The sequence below is a fragment of the Lathamus discolor genome, chromosome 1, assembly GCF_037157495.1.
Source record: "Lathamus discolor isolate bLatDis1 chromosome 1, bLatDis1.hap1, whole genome shotgun sequence".
NCBI classification, from domain to species: Eukaryota; Metazoa; Chordata; class Aves; order Psittaciformes; family Psittacidae; genus Lathamus; species Lathamus discolor.
In genome coordinates, this window is record NC_088884.1 from 147,636,091 (window position 1) to 147,655,955 (window position 19,865).

General features: G+C 39.2%; 1 protein-coding gene across 3 annotated transcripts in view; it reads left to right on the top strand.

The window, feature by feature from the left end:
* Positions 1-19,865, top strand: part of KCNIP4 (potassium voltage-gated channel interacting protein 4) — a 437,792-nt gene that overhangs the window by 287,073 nt on the left and 130,854 nt on the right. The window lies entirely within an intron of this gene.

A 19,865-nucleotide genomic window follows, 5' to 3' on the forward strand; every position in this document is an offset into this window, starting at 1 on the left:
ATGTTCTATTTCTAAATGGAGCTGACAGGAAAGTGTAATTTCATTTTTGTAATTGCATATTGTAAGTTGTTCTAAGAAGTTCAGTCTTGGAACTGTCTAGGTAACTGTAGATATTTTGGTGTTGTTGAAGATGTCTGAATATTCATGGGCTCACATGACTTGTAACTGATATCAATGAGAATCACTAGGTATTCCTCATGCGCACAAACGAAGGCCTATCAACTAAAAAAATGGAGACGTTCTGCTTTTTTCATGTTAAACTTGAATTCTTTTCCATGAAGTCTGATTGGTCTGACCTGAATGCTGAGCACTTCTGAAAGACAAGTCCTTACTGCTTTTTATAATAAAGAAGAAAAAAATTGTGGGATTCCAAATAACTTGCAGAAATGAAGTTTCCAATCTCGATTATATGAAAATTGGTGCTATATGGTAGAATTTTTGGTTGTTTGCAAAATGGGAGACAGTTCGAATTCAGAACTGGCATTCTTACTATGTCAAGTTATAGATACATCTATACAAATAACATACTGCCTAGTACTGCGTATGCCAAGAAGTCTCCTGCATCCCACAGATGTTGTCAGCTCCTCAATTCCATCCCTACTTTGAGAGAATTAAATTTGGATGATCTAGGTCAGAGGACAACTTAGAACTCGAGGGCTGCCAGTAAAGTGTCAGGTCTGTGCAGCCCAAATAGCCAGACTCACTAGACAAGCGAAAGAAAGATCATCCAAGACATAGTTTTAGTCTAATGAGCATGCCACTAAAATGGAAGGAAAGGTCCTGGGTGTTTACATATTCCACATTACATATTTGTAAAGAGTCTTCATTAACAAAATTGAGCTGGAACTCTCCATTTTAGAATCATAGAATCATAGAATAGTTAGGGTTGGAAAGGACCTTAAAATCACCTAGTTCCACCCCCCTTGCCATGGGCAGGGACACCTCACACTAAAACATGCCGCCCGCGGCTTCATCCAACCTGGCCTTGAACACCACCAGGGATGGAGCACTCACAACCTCACTGGGCAACCGATTCCAGAGTCTCACCACCCTAACAGGAAAGAATTTCCCCCTTATATCCAATCTAAACTTCCCCTGTTTAAGTTTTAACCCGTTACCCCTTGTCCTGTCACTACAGTCCCTGACAAAGAGTCCCTCCCCAGCATCCCCATGGGCCCCCTTCAGGTACTGGAAGGTTGTTATTAGGTCTCCACGCAGCCTTCTCTTCTCCAGGCTGAACAGTCCCAACTTTCTCAGCCTATCTTCATACGCAAGGTCCTCCAGTCCCCTGATCATCCTCGTGGCCCTCCTTTGGACTTGCTCCAACAGTTCCATGTCCTTTTTATGTTGAGGACACCAGAACTGCACACAATACTCCAGGTAAGATCTCACAAGAGCAGAGTAGAGGGGCAGGATCACCTCCTTCGACCTGCTGGTCACGCTGCTCTTGCTGCAGCCCAGGATATGATTGGCTTTCTGGGCTGAGAGCACACACTGAAGCCAGCTCGTGTTCAGTTTCTTGTCAACCAACACCCCGAAGTCCTTCTCCACAGGGCTGCTCTGGATCTCTTCTTTGCCCAACCTGTAACTGTGCCTGGGATTGCTCTGACTCAGGTGTACGACCTTGCACTTGGTATGGTTAAACTTCATCAGGTTGGCATCATCCCACCTCACAAGCATGTCGAGGTCCCTCTGGATAACATTCCTTCCCTCCAGCGTATCAACTGAACCACAGAGCTTGGTGTCATCGGCAAACTTGCTGAGGGCGCACTCAATCCCACTGTCCATGTCAGCGACGAAGATGTTGAACAAGACCATTCCCAACACCGATCCCTGAGGGACACCACTTGTCACTGGTCTCCAGCTGGACATTGAGCCATTGACCACAACTCTTTGTGTGTGGCCATCCAGCCAGTTCTTTATCCACCGAGTGGTCCATCCATCAAATTGATGTCTCTCCAATTTAGAGACAAGGATGTCGTGTGGGACAGTGTCGAATGCTTTGCACAAGTCCAGGTAGATGACGTCAACTGCTCTACCCCTGTCCATCAGTTCTGTAGCCCCATCACAGAAGGCCACCAAATTGGTGAGGCAGGATTTGCCCTTAGTGAAGCCATGCTGGCTGTCACCAAGCACCTTGTTGTTTTTCATGTGCCTTAGCATGCCTTCCAGGAGAATCTGCTCCAAGATTTTGCCAGGCATGGAGGTGAGACTGACTGGTCTGTAATTCCCTGGGTCATCCATTTTCCCCTTCTTAAAAATGGGGGTTATATTTCCCTTTTTCCAGTCGTCGGGAACTTCACCTGACTGCCATGATTTTTCAAATACAATGGCCAGTGGCTTAGCAACTTCATTTGCCAGCTCCTTCAGGACCCGCAGATGGATTTTGTCAGGTCCCATGGGTTAGGTTCAGCTTTTTAAGATGGTCTTGAACCAGATCCTCTCCTATAGTGGGCGTAGGGTCATCATTCTCACAGTCCCTGAGTCTAAAAAGTTTAAGATCAGAAGCAAGCAGCCTAAGTTTCTTTTCCCAGGTCTTGCTAGAGCTGGGCAGCTACTATAGAAAGGAGTAATGATAGATGTTCTGACTCAAAATCTGTTAAAGACGAAGGAGAGATACTCTTAAACCATTAAACCAAGGGTTTAATAGACCCTGCACTGGATTTGGAATGAAGCATCAATTAAGTCTCCACATTTTATTAGTTCCTTTTTTTTTTTTTTTATCTGGATGGTTTTTTTTTTTTTTTTTTTTTGATTAATAACTAGGCTTAGATCAGCTAGCTTCACAAATATGGTTGAAAATCCATTGGAGAGTAATAATTGTTAAGCTATGTTGTCTTACGTCAATGAATGCGCTGGTAAGCCAAAATACACCTTTTGCTGTTTGAATGATTTTTTATAAAATATTTGTCATGCTTCTGTGAACAGTTGTTACATCAATGATTGCTAACTGTAGTAATTAGTTGGCACTTAAGATTAGTTCTGTAGTCTCAAAGTATGTGTAAATTCCTGCAGGTGTTGTTTACTTTAAATACTAAGTTCTTAGCTTACATTTTAACTGCTACTGCAGTACTAAAAACGCTTGTCTCACTGTACATGCAGAAGCTTTCTAGAAATGCTCATAATTCTGAATACCACATGTGTACTTTACTCGAGTGCTGGTATTTTTCATATCCTCTGAGATGAACCAAGCTAGAACATAGAATGAAGCAACCAGACAGCGTTTTGAAACAAAATTTGTATCTGTATTTCAGAGCCTTGTGCTTTCTTAAACAGTTAGCTAACACCTTTTCCTGTAAGCTATTCCCATGTTTTACATTGCTTTAAGACTCGAAAGCAAAACTCTAATAGTATTTAAGCTTTTCAAGGAATTATAATGGTTTATGAGTTGATAAAATGTTATTTTGTGCAGCCCAAGACTAGTGCTAAAAATGTTTTTATGCTTTCAAACAGACAAGGAACTCTGAAAAATACAAAATCCATTTTAACTAATATGTGATAAAATGCAAGTTTTAGTTGAGTTACAACCAACAATTCCTATACTTATGAACAGTTTCTTGCTGTTAAACTTACTTGCTGTTACTAAATAAGATTTCTGAAACCCAGCACCAGGATGTAAGCAAAATAAGAGTGGAAGGAAGACTCGGTAATTGCATTCAATGAGGATTCATAGTGCCTATGCAGTTATGATTGCATAGGCACTATGATTCTTATTAGTTGAAGAAAAGATTTCTTCTGTATGATTCTCTAGCAATACCTCCTTTCAGGTCTCTAATACTTTGCTTCTTTTTTTGAAGACCTTGTTACTTCAGTAAGCTGTTGTCCATAGACAAACCATATCTGATATTTAATTAGTTGCAGCGGAAACAGTTGAAGAACAACAGCCAAAAATTGCAACTGTTCTTCTAGTTATGCTTTTTAACATATGTGCTGTTTACTCTATGTAGGTTTACAAAATAGAAAACTCAAAAAGAAATGGGGTTTGAATATTTCATCTAGGATAAGTTCTTCCCTCAGACTTGTGATTATTTGTCTTTAATGATTACTATAAATGCTACGTTGAAATGTTAGTGACTATAACTCATAAATTTCTCTTAGTGGAAATGTATTCTTGTCCTAACACTGTCATCATTCTTCACATACCTTTTATTGACTGTAACAAGGCTCTTAGGAACATGTAATCAGACACAGCCAATAAGCTCTGCTTGAAGGTTTGCTGTTATGCATTGGCAGAATGCTAATTTTTTTTTAACTAGGCTGTATGCCTAAATGCTACACAAGCTGTACATTTCCCTTGCCTGGGAAACAGGACTTGCATTGGGCCAGATGGAGAGTTGGAAACCTGAGGCACCCATATAGAGGACTTGGGGGCAGAAGTGATTTCTTCTTTGCACAGTTCATTAAATTGCTGTTTTACGCAGGAGTTGAAACTGCTGGGAGTAGGATTGCCTCATAGCAAACTTCTTTATGCTAAGAGAGAGAAGGGAGATGGAAGAGTTCAGATAGGCTGGATTGCATTTCATTCCCTGAACTGTTCTTTGAATGAGATAACTGCAGTGTACTTTGCATCTAAACTGCTTGAAAAAAATTATTTGCTGATGTCACTAGCAACAGCGACAGAAACCAAAGTGCACAAACATACAAATACCAGAGGTGATTATCCTCTGCTTTGTTTAACCAGCGGTGTAAAGACAGTAATATTCCCTAAATGTGGTTAGTTGCTTGCCCTGATGTAGCACAAACCATCCAATTAAAAAAACCTCTAATTTGAATGTCTTTTTTCATTAGGAAAAAAATAAATATTTTGTATATCATTTTAGAGCTCAGTGGGATAAATTGCTACAGAAAAATAAGAAGTTCTTTTAACACTGGCTCATTTGTGGCTTGTCCTTTTGTTTTTGCCATAACTGAGGGTTTTTTTTTCCATCAATGAAATACTGTGTATTCCTGTTTTGATGTTATTCCAAAACATTGTTCAGTAAGATCTGCTAAGGATTACTGAGGCTCCATCTGTTCTCTCAATGAATAGGAAATACTGCAGATGATAGTGAGCAGATGTAGCCTGCCTATTACAGTCTTGCTCAAAAAAACTGAAATATTGGATTGAAAAGGCAAAAACATTTTAGTTCTATACAGCTTTCTCCTGTATTTGCCAGACTCTATGTATGTGTCTGACAGGCATCTCAAAATCATTTTACTTTTCTTTAACAGACTCCAAATTGTGGTCTTGGGTGGAGATTGGGGGGTTATTTTTTTGTGATTTATTTTTATTTTTCTTGAAAGTAACATTGTTCACAGCCCAGAACAGAAGCCAGTTTCACATCCAATCCATATGATATTTTAGGAACTTAGTGCCTATGAATTTATGCTCACACTTTATTTTTCTCTGGCCTAATACATTTTGATTGTGTACCTTGGATTTTTAATTGTATTTTTCAAGTGCAGAAAGGAAAACAAGCACAGCCAGGAATCCTTAAAATTTTTTGTTGGTGTGGTGCGCGCTCTAAGAAAGATCCTTTCTTCACCTTGAGTACAAGATTGGTTTGAATGCGAGTCTCTCTCTCAGAGATGAGTATCTTAAGCTGTAGCAGTAGAGATAGAAGGGAGATCAGGTGCACCCTAGTTTCAAAAATGTAGCTTCACTATCTCTGTGAGAATTAATTATTTTGCAAAAGTTGAAAAACACCATTAGGCACTTTAATTACCTGTATTATATTTACTGGTTTTGTTTGGGTTTACACTTAGCCAGTGTAGCAGCAGTGAGCACATGAAACATGACTGCTCCTTTCCCTGCCATCCTGAGATGAGGAGGCCCAGACACCAATGAACTTGACACACGGCTTGTGCATGATACTGCAGCTCTTCTTCCAGGTCCAGGTCACGCAAGCCCCGTGTCTGCTCCCCTCTGAGGGAACATGCAACAGCCTGCTTAGCTGTTGCAGTAGTGAACCTTAGAGGAAGTGGCTGAGGTAAAGGATGAGAAAAGCTTTGAAAGATTGATGTTCCTGCTGAATTTGTAAGTCTGATGGACCTAACTCCTTCCCTGATATATTTGGGGCTGTGACTGTTGGGTAATTGGCCTGTTTTGTATGTGGATCAGAGCCTGTGAGAATTCACTTTGGTTTATGACACTTCGTTTATCAGGATCGAGATTGACAGTTGAATTCAAAGAGGCAGAGGTGTAATGAATGGACTTGAACCAAGTAAATATCATTGAATCTTTTGATGCTAGGGATTTAATAGTATAAAAGTGGTGTTTAGCTCCCTGAGCAATCCTCTGATTGAGAACCTAGGGCTCCCATTCTGATTATCTTTTCCTTTCCTTTTGAACATCACTTTTCTCTTAGAAGAAATACTTTGCCAAATACTTAGTGTTCTTCCATTTAATTTTTTAACACCTTTGTTAGGCATGCCCTTCTCTTTTTCTCTGTTCTGCCAAAGTGAAGAGGATATACAGTGATACTGAATGATTTTACTTTAGGTGAAGTTGATCTGTAATGGTTATCCGCCCGTATACGAATGTGATAATGGAATTAGAAACTCAATTATTTGTTTGTGCAAATTTGGAAAAAAAGTTAATAGTTGCACCGCAGGAAAAGCTGGCAGCTGTTATTATAATAATGCCACATACTTACTCCTTGAGCCTATGGAAGGGAGTTTAAACAGTGTGTTGATGGCATTTGTGGGGGAAAAATATGTAGCTAGATTCTGTTCAGTACTTTCACTGCTGCTCTAGCAGCCCACATGCTGTATTGTGATGCCACTGAGGCTGCTATTGTGGCTCTAATATTGACTTCTCTGAACATGAATGCAATGAAGCTTGAAGAGTGGGATTCAATGTAGCTTTTAAATTTAATAAAATTCACAATCAGTATGATGATTTAATTAATTTAGACTGTTGATTAAGAAAATAATCTCATGTTCAGACCATTTATTGGTAGTCTGATAGTTTGCAAATCTTAAGTTCAATTTTTGTGTAAGACAAGTTAGTTATAGATTTCAGTCTGTAGGCATGTCCACTAGGACCATTATCTGTGTACCTGAAAACAAGAAGATCTCTTAATTTTTGCCTCCAATTTCTCATGTATAAAGTAGAAAAGGGAAGCATGATTAGTTGTCTTTTTAGCACTATTTTAGCTCTAGAACTGAAAGAAAACTAAGTGTTAGGCAATCAATTCACCAGTAAAATAATGATACTTCACTGTGATCTATCCTTACAGCATGCTGTGGTGGCCAAGGAAGTCAAAACTTTGGCAGCTGCAGAGAGGCTGAGATGATTCTCCGGTCTGGCCCTTGTTTCAAGGAATCTGGAACTTACAGGAGACAGTAGTGATTTGTTGTGCCATGTAACAAGATCCAGTCATCCAAGCCAATGGTTTTTCCATGGCTGAGGTATTACTTAGATAGAGGAATTTGTCAGTAGTTTGTCACTTGATGCTTTAACCATTTTTCAGTTCATTGAGACTTCTGACAAAACAATACATGCAAACGCTTTCTATTCCAAACTCAATATGTTAAGTTCTTTTGGTGGAATTTTTGTTTGTTGGCTTTGTTGTGGTTTAGTGTTTGGGTTGTGGGGTTTTTTGTTGTTGTTGTTGTTTTGGTTTGGTTTTGGTTTTTTTTTTCCCCTGCAAGTTCTTGTACTTATACACAAGATCTAACCTGGAAAAAAGTATATTTTGCGATTTTTGATCATGAACTACTCTGTTTTCTATCTCAAAGAATACACAATTTTAGACATATGCATGGGCTTATAAATACTAAGTAGCTTGGAGAATAATTCTGAAGACATCTAAATAACCTGTTCCTGATCCAAGGAAACAATGGAACCTCAGCTTTAGCTAAAATAAGGTGATAAAGAAATTGGAGACTGTTGAAAAGCGAAGACTGTACTTTAATTAATTTTTCAGGATATTGTGGGGTTTGAGTTGGGGCCAACTTTTTCTGAATGATATATTTCTTACTATTAACAGTTAATTCAGCACTTGAGAGAAATGGTAAAACTGCAGTATCAGCTACATTTTTTTTTCCTAGCCTTCTAATTGCTAAATGTTTCCTAGCATTAAGGGAAAGCTCACTTTTTTGTAATAGAGCTAGGAACAGGATTTTACAGATAATAAATTGGCTATAAGTGGATCTGAAAGAAAGTGTACTGAAGTACATTCTGAAGCAGTGATTGTGAAATATTATTGTTCTTATGTATTTTGGATGATCTTTGGAGTAAGAAAATGTGTAATTTTAGTGGCAATAGAAGAAGACAGGCAAGAAGGGAATGCAATTATTTATACTGCTATTTAAAAACTCCTCAGCCTTTACAAGATGATATTAATTTTTATAGAAGTGTGTTTGTCTTTTACAATTTTATTCTTAGCTCAAAATTTGGATCAGTTTCATTGAGATGTTATGATTTTTATTTTTTTTATTTTGTTTATGTTTTATTAGTCCTAATTGCAGTATCACATCTTATATCTTGCAGTCTTGAGGGAAGAAAGCCACTGAAATACAGTGCAAGTGTCCCATTGTATGAGTAATGCTCACAAGTGAATGGCTTTTGGGATCTATAGATTTGATCCTTTTATGGTGTTATTTATAGCTTCTAAAACTATGACCATCTGAGCCATCTGAAAGGGCAAATTATGCTTTTGGAGTCTGTACTCTGTGCTTGCTTCTGTTTTGCTATGTATTCATCAGAAAATATAAGAACGAGGAAACGACTGAGCCACAAAGTTCTCTTGGATAACAAAGTGCAAATCAAGGAATCTACATGCATCAGAAAAGAACTTGATTTCATTTATTCAGTTCATCAGTCTTATGGAATCTGTGTCCAATTTTCTTGTTCATGTGACATTAGCAGTGCCTTAAGAATTAAAAGAGCAGAACAACACAACAAAGATGTTTGTGATACTTTTTTTTTTTTTCCCCAGTGGATAATCTTGGCATAAACTCTTCTGCCATCTAAAAGTCAACTTGTTTATTTCTCTGAAGGCACACGTATTTTGAGGAACATAATACAAAGTAAATTATTGCACACTGTACTCTTACTTTTTGCTTAACAATAGCAAAATGAAGTGCTTCTGCATCCCTGGTTAGAAATGCGCATATGTGCTCACACCCCCTGCAAATAGTAGATAAGCAGGCTATATACAGATGATGTGGAAATTCATAAAAAAAGCAAGAAACTACCAGTCCACAACCATAGGTCTTCAACATACTGGTCTTGAGATTCTAAGAGTGAATAAACTAAAAGCGAGAGCAGACAGAAAAAAATGCCGTTAGAGAAAAGCAGATTCTTGTGTTCAAAATTAGGAAGCATAGAATAGTTTGGTACTCCTGAGTGCAGAGAACAGACTATGATTAAGAAAATTATGGAGGAAATAGACTCATTATTTTTATTGAACTAGAGAGACAGCAAGGAAGAGTCTATGAGGTGCTAGTAGGCCTTCCAAAGGTAGTGAATAGAAGAGCTTCCATTCTTCCTTTTTTTCCCCACTGTGTGGCAAATGCTGTTCCAAACAAGTTAGAGTAACAAAATTACATTAAGGTATTGTGCCTTTAATAAGTGAAAAATATATATTTTGCTTTAGGTTTTTTTTTTCTAATTATTTAATTAATCTTTATCAACTATTGTTCATTTGGGGAAGAGGCAAGTGGTGTCCTCCTTACATGCATTGAAAAGAACTTTGGTTTTGTTACTCACTTCAAGATTTTGTAATAATCATAATTAGCACACTTTGTAACGTTTCAAAATATATAAATGTCTTATCTCTTGAATATGTGCTTTCAGTTCCAGCCTGCTTTGATCAGGGCTCTTTTAACACTTGGGGGTTTTAGTCATATGCTTCATTTACTCAGCAGCAAATTACTCTATCTTGCTACTTTCTGGTAAAAAAATTTCTGCATGAGCATCTTGAGCCTTTACAAGTACTTAAAATATAATCAAAAGTTTGGTACTGCTGTTCTGTTATAATGCTGTAGTCTAGATGATCTCTAAGGAGCATTGTAAGACATGTCAACAACACAGCTGTAATAAAAACAAAACAGTGATTGTAATTTTCTTTGAAATTTAATTCTCTTTAATAAAAAGAGTATCTTGGACAATTGCCTGTCCTCAGATGTAGACTGCAAAAATGCAGATTAGGAATGAGTCTTAAACTTTAGAAGGCTATACTTTGTACTGAATTATTCTGTCCAGTTATTTGGCTAGACCCTTGATCCTGCACCTCTTCCGTTCAGACAGAAATACATCTCTGTTGTACTTTCCGAACTGCACCTAAAGTTCTAACAATGCAGCCAGGCATAGGATTCAGCCTGCAGCTCTGTACTTGTAATCTTTTCTGTTTATGAGTAAAAGTATCTGAAAGAATTGTGTTATCTGGCCACTATTTATTAATGAGATGGGTTTGGGTTTTCCTTTGGGAATTTATTTTGTTCAATGTGCTAGGTTCAGGTTAAGGATCCTGACCACGGAAGTTTAAATTTTATTGTAACTTAAAAACGTAATATAAAAAGATTTGATGTAGGATTAGTACCCCTATGTCATACCTCTGTCATAACAGCAAGAAACTATTTGTGTACTTTTAAGCCTCCATTTTTCCTGAATATTTTCACGGCATGTATTCCCATATGTCATATTCTCTACAGAAAAAAAAAGGCTCAGTTAACTGTAGGAATACTTTGCACTGCTTTTCACTAATGGTGTTTTCTTAAGTTTTTCAGTCTTCATCATTCAGTGGGCAGATGTGAGCCCACTGGCTTGCCAGAGAGCACTGCTTTTATGTTTGTTTGTTTGTTTGTTTGTTTGTTTGTTTTTTTAAAGGTGGGAGGAAAAAGTTGTGGAAGTATCTCCATAAAGCAGATAAGCCAGGAGCAGTGCCCTCATAGACCAGGGCATGGTCCCACAGGGGCTGAGCAGGGCAACGGTGCTGATAGAGTCACTGTCAACCATCCAGATGTCAACCATCCACTGTCATCAGAGAAAGTGATGTGATGAGTCAGATCTGGGGGGTCAATCCTGAAAGCCCAGTCAGGAACAGAGGGAAGAGAGCCATTAATACTGCTAGCAGAGGTTCAAAGGCCCCAGGGAAATGGCCAAAAATGGGTACAACCATGACATAGCTCAGGCACGGTGCCCAGGCCTCAGCTGAACTGGACCTGTTGGGCCTATGGACAGAGGAGGTGTGTAGGAGCTCTGCAGGATGTGGTTTCCCAGCCATACCTGAGCAAAAGACTTGAGTGGTCTTGAGGGGGGTGATGGTCCCCTGCCCTGATGGGGCTGCACATGTGAGGGGAACCCATAAGGTTCAACAAGGAATGTGTGTTAACGGGAGAGTTTCTAGGGTCAAAGCACAGACTGAAGGTTTAACATTAGTAATAATTCTTAGTTTTTAATAAGATGATATATAATTTGTGTCCACTCTGCCTTTAATTTACTAATATTGCCCTATCTTATGTAGAAGATGTGTATGTAAGTGGTGGTTTCACTAATCACTGTTTCCTTTGCTGAGTGTGTCTTAGTTCTTGCAATATGGATCTGGTAGAATTTGCAAGTAAATAGTCTGAGTTCTGCCACTCCCTAGTCTTGGTAGGTTTCCCCTTGGTTGTGTCTGATTTTTTCATTGCGTGACTGTCATTGTTAGATTTCTCCTGGGAAATTCGTGATTTGAATTTAAACTTAGAGAAGAATTTTCTTTTGGCAAGGTGTGCAGTGGAGGAGGAGTTGCACCCACTCTAGTTTCTACTTCTGGGGCTTAACAGTGTTTCCTAAACTATTCCTTCCTCTCATGCCATTTTGAAGAAAAGTCTCCCTGTTTTTTCTTAAATGGAACTTTCACTTTGTGAATTGTGAAGGGCCTTTCTGTTTCTCTGCATCTTTGCTTGGTTCTGTTGGGCTTTTTTTTTTTTTTTTGTGGGTTTTTTTTTCTTTTTTTTTTTTTGTTGCTTTTGTTTGTTTGTGGGTTTTTTGTTGTTGTTATTTTGTTGTTGTTGTTTTCCTGAGAAGCACAGTTGGTTGTATGATTTCAGCTCTCCATTAGCTTAATAATGTGATTTGGTGGTAGGTAACCCCTCGTTAACTGAACTAGTAAAAGTAGAAATAGGTGCAGAAAGGACTGGAACAAAAGGCATCTGGGTAACCTCACAGCAGAGAGATTCAAAAACTTATTAAAAGTCATGTTAGCAGGTGAAAAGATTTAAAAAAAACAATAAAAAACAACCCATGGGAGCAGACCTGCCTTAAGCTGTGAGTGACTGTTACCACCTGCTAAAGCCAACATGCTGTGCTTCATTTTGACTTAATCACAGAGAATTGGTATTATTTTTCCCCTGTACCATTAAAATTATAAATGGCTGTCATCTGCTTCACAGGGGTAAATGGTGCTACCTTTCAGGCTTGGAAATGTGGGCCCCTGAATCCCAAATTAACAGAGCTTCTAAAATGTAACATTTCATCACAGCTGGAGAACTTCCTACTTCCCAACAAACAAAATTATTCAAGACTGTTTTCCTACTACATTAAAACTAGGCTAAAACAGGTATCTTGCAGTAGGTTTGATTCAATATGTGTGTGAAGAATGCATAAATTTATAATCTATACAGGAGTCTGAAGCAGCTTGTTAAAAAGATAACAAATTTGCAATTATATTGCAAGTGAGCATCTGGAACCTGAAATTTAAATAATCCAATTTCTATGCAAAATGTTACTGTTACTAGTTTTTAGTCCAGTAATTGCCCTTTGATAGCAATGAGATTATAACATTAATAATTTTTATTTAGTCTTTTTTAAATGGTGGATGTTCAGGACTCTCTTCAAATTCTGGTTTTGTAGCGATACTGGTGAAGCAATGTCAAAGATGCTTTTTGACTCCAAGTGAGCAATGTGTTTTATTAAGTTAGATAGCAGTTCTTTGAAAAGTATTTATGGAATACAATTTGTTTATTCTCCTAAACTGCTCAAGAGATTTTTTTTTGCTCAGTGTTATATAATGTAGGGCTATGGCTGTTCTTATACGAATAGGAACAATGTATCATCACTAATTCTTTTCAGTTTTTCTCTTGGCTGTATTGAATTTATTTAGCTATGGTTTTGATGTACAAATCTATGACAACACACATTCACTTGTTTCTCTGCCTGTGGGTGTGGGGTTTTTGTGGTTTTAAGGCACTGTCTCTGTCATGTAAGCTGCACAGTCCTTCTAGGTATTATACTCTGTTACGTTTTATTCAGTAAATGAATAAATGAATCATATCAAAGTTCTGAAAAATCTATACTGCCATTTTTCAGGATTTTATGAAAACACTTTTTTTTTTACCCACAAAGGCTTACAAAAATGAGCAAGTTTTTGACAAGCATTATGGTATAATATAGCAGAGCTATGATTGCTTATGGTAGCCTCTAGTAATAAGAAATCATGTTTCAGTCTCCTTGAATTTTTTTTCTCAAATATAACCTCAAAACTGCAATAAACACCTTCTCCTTTGTGAAGTTCTGTCAAAACCACTTGTTTCAATAGATGTTCTTGTCTGCCATGTAAGATGGAAAGGATATGTACATTTCTTGAGCTGATTTTAAATGGCTTTGGTAAATATTAGCTCTGTTTTTCTGATGAAAAAGGTAACAGTAATAATCAATACCTTTTTAAGATATGTTATGAATTAGTCCAAATTCAGATTAGAGCATTATAACCTATGCCTTTGTCCTGGGTTGAGCAGCAGCAGTCATTTTTCTCCTTCTTAGGAGCTAGTACAGTGCTGTGTTTTGATCTTTTGGCCTTGGAACAGTGGTGATAACGCCGATGTTTTCAGTTGCTGCTCGAATGTTTGGTCTGGCCAAGGACTTTCTGAGCCTCCTGCTCTGCCAGGGAGGAGGGGAGGTCGGGAGGAAGCAGAGACAGGACACCTGACCCAAACTAGCAGAAGAGGTATTCCATACGACAGCATGTCATGCCCAGGATGTAACTTGGAGTGACCCGGAAGGGGTAGAGGGACTGCAGGGTTGGAGGAGGTATTGGTCGGTGCTTGGCTGGGGGGAGTGGGGTGAGTTATTGGTCGGCTGGTATTGAGGTGTTGTATTCTTTCCTCTTGTTATTTCCTTTAGCACCATTATTACTGGTGGTAGCAGTAGTGATTTGTGTTATACCTTAGTTACTGGGCTGTTCTTATCTCAAGCCGTGGGAGTTGTATTCTTTTTGATTCTCCTCTCCGTCCCTCCAGAAGTTGGGGGAGGGCAAGAAGGGGGGGAGTGAGTAAAAGAGGTTTGTGGTTGGGTTTAAACCACGACAGCCTTGCACAGCCTTAGTTGGACAAAATCCTTTATAGAAAGGTATATTCTTTTGGGTCATTTCTTTATTGCTGGTGTTGAAAAACGTAAGTAGAGAAATACCTGCTTCTCTCTAATAAGTAAATGTAAATAACTAAATCAAAATTAATCTCACAGTGTGCTGTGATGTGTGAATACTTAAGAAGAACAAAAGGTAGTAACCATTCAGGTAGTTCCCATTGTGAAAGTGACTCCAGCTGAGGGATTTCACTGAATACCAAAAGAGAAATATGAGTATTTTATTCTAACTTCCTGGAAGACGGAATTCTTGAGTAGTCAGCCAAATTCTGCTTGCTTGCTTCCTATGAACTGGATCCTGCAAATCCTTCATTATTCTGGAAATCCAGTAAATCACTTGGAATGGAAAAATAAGTTGGTGATTAAAGCTGAATCATGGAAAGCAGATCTAACCTCTACTTACAGCTTTTCATCTGTTTCATTTTGTGATCCAAATGTTTCTGAGCCTGTGTTTATACCTTTGGTCTCTGCCTCACGATGAATGTGAGACTTCAGGGTAACTTCTCTCACTTCTGTTTACTGCTGGTAGAACTTGGTACTTAATCCGTAATCTGAAGAGCCGATGTAAACAGAGTGTATACATTCACACCTGCTATGAAATGCCCTGTGAATGCCTCCTAAGATCTGATTACTGAGAAATTGGAAGGTGATTTTCACGGAGCAGCCAATACTTATTTAGCATGCTGTACAACATGATGTATAGTTAATAAGTATGTACGGGATATTACCAATGGAATGTACTCCTGTGTTCAGAAGTCCAACGATTATTGAAAGCACAGTCACACCACATTTTTCATGATTTTTTATATGTAAAGTTATGCCAATACAGGTGTATTGTGCTTTCCCTTTCCACAGGGAAATGTGATAAAACCAGCAAATTTACATAATCTTCAAGATTAAAACAAAAATAAATCAAAGTTTACATCATCAACTTTTTATTTCATTAATTAGGTTCTTTAAAAACAATACATATGTTGCATAGAGTTTATTTTTCATCATTTTCAGCTAATCTGACTACTGTGATACTTTCTTTAAAGATCTGTATCTGCAGGAGAATGTGTCACTACGACCTCTGCATCTTTACTGTTCAAGAGATTTAATAAAAAAGCTGGCATAAAATAGTTCATGCAGAACGTTTGCAGTGAGTTTTGTTCATGGCTATTGTAGCTATAACCCCCTGTGTTTGAAAAATTGTAGACAAAACTTGATAGAGCAAAGCATGCAGTAATTTATGAGAACTAGATACTTAGTTCTAAGGCTATAATTACTACATAATTGCCAGTATTTCCACTAATTTTCCTGTAACATTTTTGATGTATATATTTCAGCGTGGGAAGACAAGGTGTGCTCTTTTTCTGACAGTCTAGTAATAACTGAAAAGTTAAAATGTTGTAACTTCGTTGCCTTTGTTTTACCCATTAACATAAGGCTACTAATGAGAAAGCTTTAATATAGCAGGCTGTGTAAACATCTATAAAATACTTCTGGTATCTGTTCAGACTCCACCTCTTTGTCATTGTTCTTACTGTATGTTCCTCAGGCCCTAAAATGATAAATGTGAAAGACTGAAGAGGATAAAATGAATTCTCTGAGATCGTAAGTTAGATCAGAGGGAGAAAGATAATAAAAGCAATAATTCAAACTTCTTTCATGTGATAAAACTAGATCTCAGAAAGCTACATTTTTCCATAAAGAAGCATAGCTTCAATATACGGATCAGCAAACTAAGGCCAAAAGTGAAGTATTTGCTCAAATATAGCAAGACATACTGGAGCACAAAGGTGGAAAAGAGCCTGAGGTTTTGAGTGCATTTTTAGCACTCCCCTCAATAAGAAACCAAATCCTGCTATTTCTTCATTGTTCTTTCCTAAAGGCATGCATTTTTTAACACCTAAAATTAAGTAGCTGAAGAGGGCTACATCTGGCTGGGAAATGGTCACCAGTGGTGCTTTTAAAGGCTCAATCCTAGGGCCAACTCTGCTCAATATTTTTATCAATGATCTGAATGCCGAAGTTGAAAGTGCCATTAGCAATTTTGCTGATGATACCAAACTGGGAGGTGCTGCTGACTCTCTTGAAGGATGAGAGACCTTGCAGAGTGATCTAGATAGCTTGGAGCATTGTGCAACCATCAGTGGCATGAAATTTAAGAAGTCCAAGTGCAGGATTCTGCACCTGGAATACAGTAATGCCAGGCACAATTATAAATCAGAAGAGTGGCTGAAAAGCAGCCCTGCAGAAAGGGATCTGGGGATCACAGAATCACAGAATCACAGAATCCCAAGGGTTGGAAGGGACCTAAAAAGATCATCTAGTCCAACCCCCCTGCAAGAGCAGGGTAACCTACAGTACATCACACAGGAACTTGTCCAGGCGGGCCTTGAATATCTCCAGTGTAGGAGACTCCAATGCCAGTTGACGACAGGCTCAATACAAGTCTAGCAGTGTACCCTGGCAGCCAGTAGGGCAAACCACACTCTAGGGTGCATCAAACATAGCATAAGCAGCCAAGAAAAAAAAAAAAAAAAAAAAAGTGGTTATTATCCCATTGTATCCAGCATTTCTGTGGCCTCACCTTGAGTACTGTGTGCAGTTCTGGGCCCCATAGTTTAAGGAGGATGTTCAAGTACTCGAATACATCCAAGAGGACAGCAGCAATGCTTTTGAGAGGTCTGGAAGAAATGTCCTATGAGGAGTGGCTAAGGACCTGGGCTTGTCTAGTTTGGAGAAAAGGAGGCTGAGCCTTGCGCTCTACAGCTTCCTAAGGAGGGGAAGGGGAAAAGGGGAGTGCTGATCTCCTCCCAGCGATCGGACATGTGGAAATGGTTCAAAGCTGCTCCAGGGGAGGTTCAGACTGGATTTTAGGAAGCATTTATTTTCCAAGATGGTGGTCAAACAGTGAAACAGGCTTCCTAGAGAGGTGGTCGATGCCCCAAGCCTGTCAGTATTTCGAGGCATTTGGACAATGCCCTTAACAACCTGCTGTAACATTTGGTCAGCCCTGAAATGGTCAGGCAGTCGGACTTGGTTGATCACTGTAGAATCTCTTCCAAATGAAAAATTCTATCCTATTGTATGTATCTTTCATAAGGGAAAAAAATGCAGAAAATTATCAACTTCTGTACTCTGTTTTGGAATGTGTAATGTCAGCATAAAGTTTGATGAAGTCCACATTGTTAATATGCTCTTGAAACCAGATTCATCTATCCCTGGGTATACTTCAGTAATTTTTTATTTCCATGTTTCTGTGAAATTATTGTTGAAAAGTGAATTTGTTATAGCCAAGCATTGTTTCTTTGGTTTTACAGCACTATACTTATCAACAGTCGTATCCATTATAAAGACAAAGATACGCATAGGACCATATGGATTATTAGAGTGTCTCAAAGCAGCTATCTGTGCATTTTAAGTCGTGGAAGTAACTCCTTAACTTTTGCTTCTGTCTGGATAGCTTTGACACAGTGCATGGCTTCTTCCTGCTAGAAAGTTCTCAGAATTTACTCCGATTATTTTGCTCACTGCCTTTTTGTATCACAGTAAATCTCTGAAGTGGAGTTACAATAACTTTATTTTTTTTAACACCTGGCTCGTCATTGAGGTTCACTGACGAGACAGTCTAGGATTTTGAAATGGATTTGTGAGTCTCTTGATAAGTCATAAAGATCAAGGGAGATTTGTTGTCATCATTAACGCCTTGTCATGCTAAAGGTTCTATGTTTCTTTCACATGAGTTATAAGACCCTATTTTCAGGGCAAAACCACTAAAGCTATCTCCTTTCTTTTCACACAGTATCAAGTCAGTTGTGACAGCAGCTAGCAAATCATTTGCAATTTCTTAAAATGATTTCCATTCAGCCACTGTTGTAGCCTGATAGGCTATATTCTTCATTTGCATCAAATGAGTTTATAATTAGTTTATATAGGTAATAAAACTCAAGTGTAGTAATCATTTGGATTTATCTGCAACTTTTGGTAGCACTGACCACAAGTTTGATAAGTCATAAAACAAACAAACAAAAAGTTGGAGTAAACTGTATAATCATTTTGGATATTGCTTTTTCCTCCATGGAACTTTCAGACAGTTCCTACCACACCAAGCTGTGCAACAAAGCACTGTTCATGAGCTACAGTACTCTGCCTGCAACCCTCTCCAATGGCAGGTTTTCTTTTCTAGCCATCCATCCACAAAAAACTGGTAAGAAATAAAATGCATCTCATCTAAGATATCATAGAATAGAATCATAGAATAGTTAGGGTCGGAAAAGACCTTAAGATCATCTAGTTGCAACCCCTCTGCCAAGGGCAGGGACACCTCACACTGGACCATGTCACCCAAGGCTTTGGCCAACCTGACCTTGAACACTGCCAGGGATGGAGCACTAACAACTTCCCTGGGCAACCTGTTCAAGTGCCTCACCACCCTAACAGGAAAGAATTTCTTCCTTATATCCAATCTAAACTTCCCCTGTTTAAGTCTGAACCCATTACACCTTGGCCTATCACTACAGTCCCTAAGGAATAGTCCATCCCCAACATCCCTATAGCCCACCTTCAGCTATTGGAAGGCTGCTCTGAGGTCTCCAAGCAGCCTTCTCTTCTCCAGACTGAACAGCCCCGACTTCCTCAGCCTATCTTAGAATCATAGAATCATAGAATAGTTAGGGTTGGAAAGGACCTCAAGATCATCTACTTCCAACCTCCCTGCCATAGACAGGGACACCTCACACTAAACCATCCCACACAAGGCTTCATCCAGCCTGGCCTTGAACACCGCCAGGGATAGAGCACTCACAACCTCCCTGGGCAATCGATTCCAGAGTCTCACCACCCTAACAGGAAAGAATTTCCCCCTTATATCCAATCTAAACTTCCCCTGTTTAAGTTTTAACCCGTTACCCCTTGTCCTATCACTACAGTCCCTGACGAAGAGTCCCTCCCCAGCATCCCTATAGGCCCCCTTCAGGTACTGGAAGGCTGCTATTAGGTCTCCACGCAGCCTTCTCTTCTCCAGGCTGAACAGCCCCAACTTCCTCAGCCTGTCTTCATACGGGAGGTGCTCCAGTCCCCTGATCATCCTCGTGGCCCTCCTCTGGACTTGTTCCAGCAGTTCCATGTCCTTTTTATGTTGAGGACACCAGAACTGCACACAATACTCCAGGTGAGGTCTCACAAGAGCAGAGTAGAGGGGCAGGATCACCTCCTTCGACCTGTTGGTCACACTCCTTTTGGTGCAGCCCAGGATACGGTTGGCTTTCTGGACTGCGAGCGCACACTGCCAGCTCATGTTCATTTTCTCATCGACCAGCACCCCCAAGTCCTTCTCCGCAGGGCTGCTCTGAATCTCTTCTTTGCCCAACCTGTAGCTGTGCCTGGGATTGCTCCGACCCAGGTGTAGGACCTTGCACTTGTCATGGTTGAACTTCATGAGGTTGGCATCAGCCCACCTCACAAGCATGTCGAGGTCCCTCTGGATGGCATCCCTTCCCTCCAGCATATCAACCGGACCACACAGCTTGGTGTCATCGGCAAACTT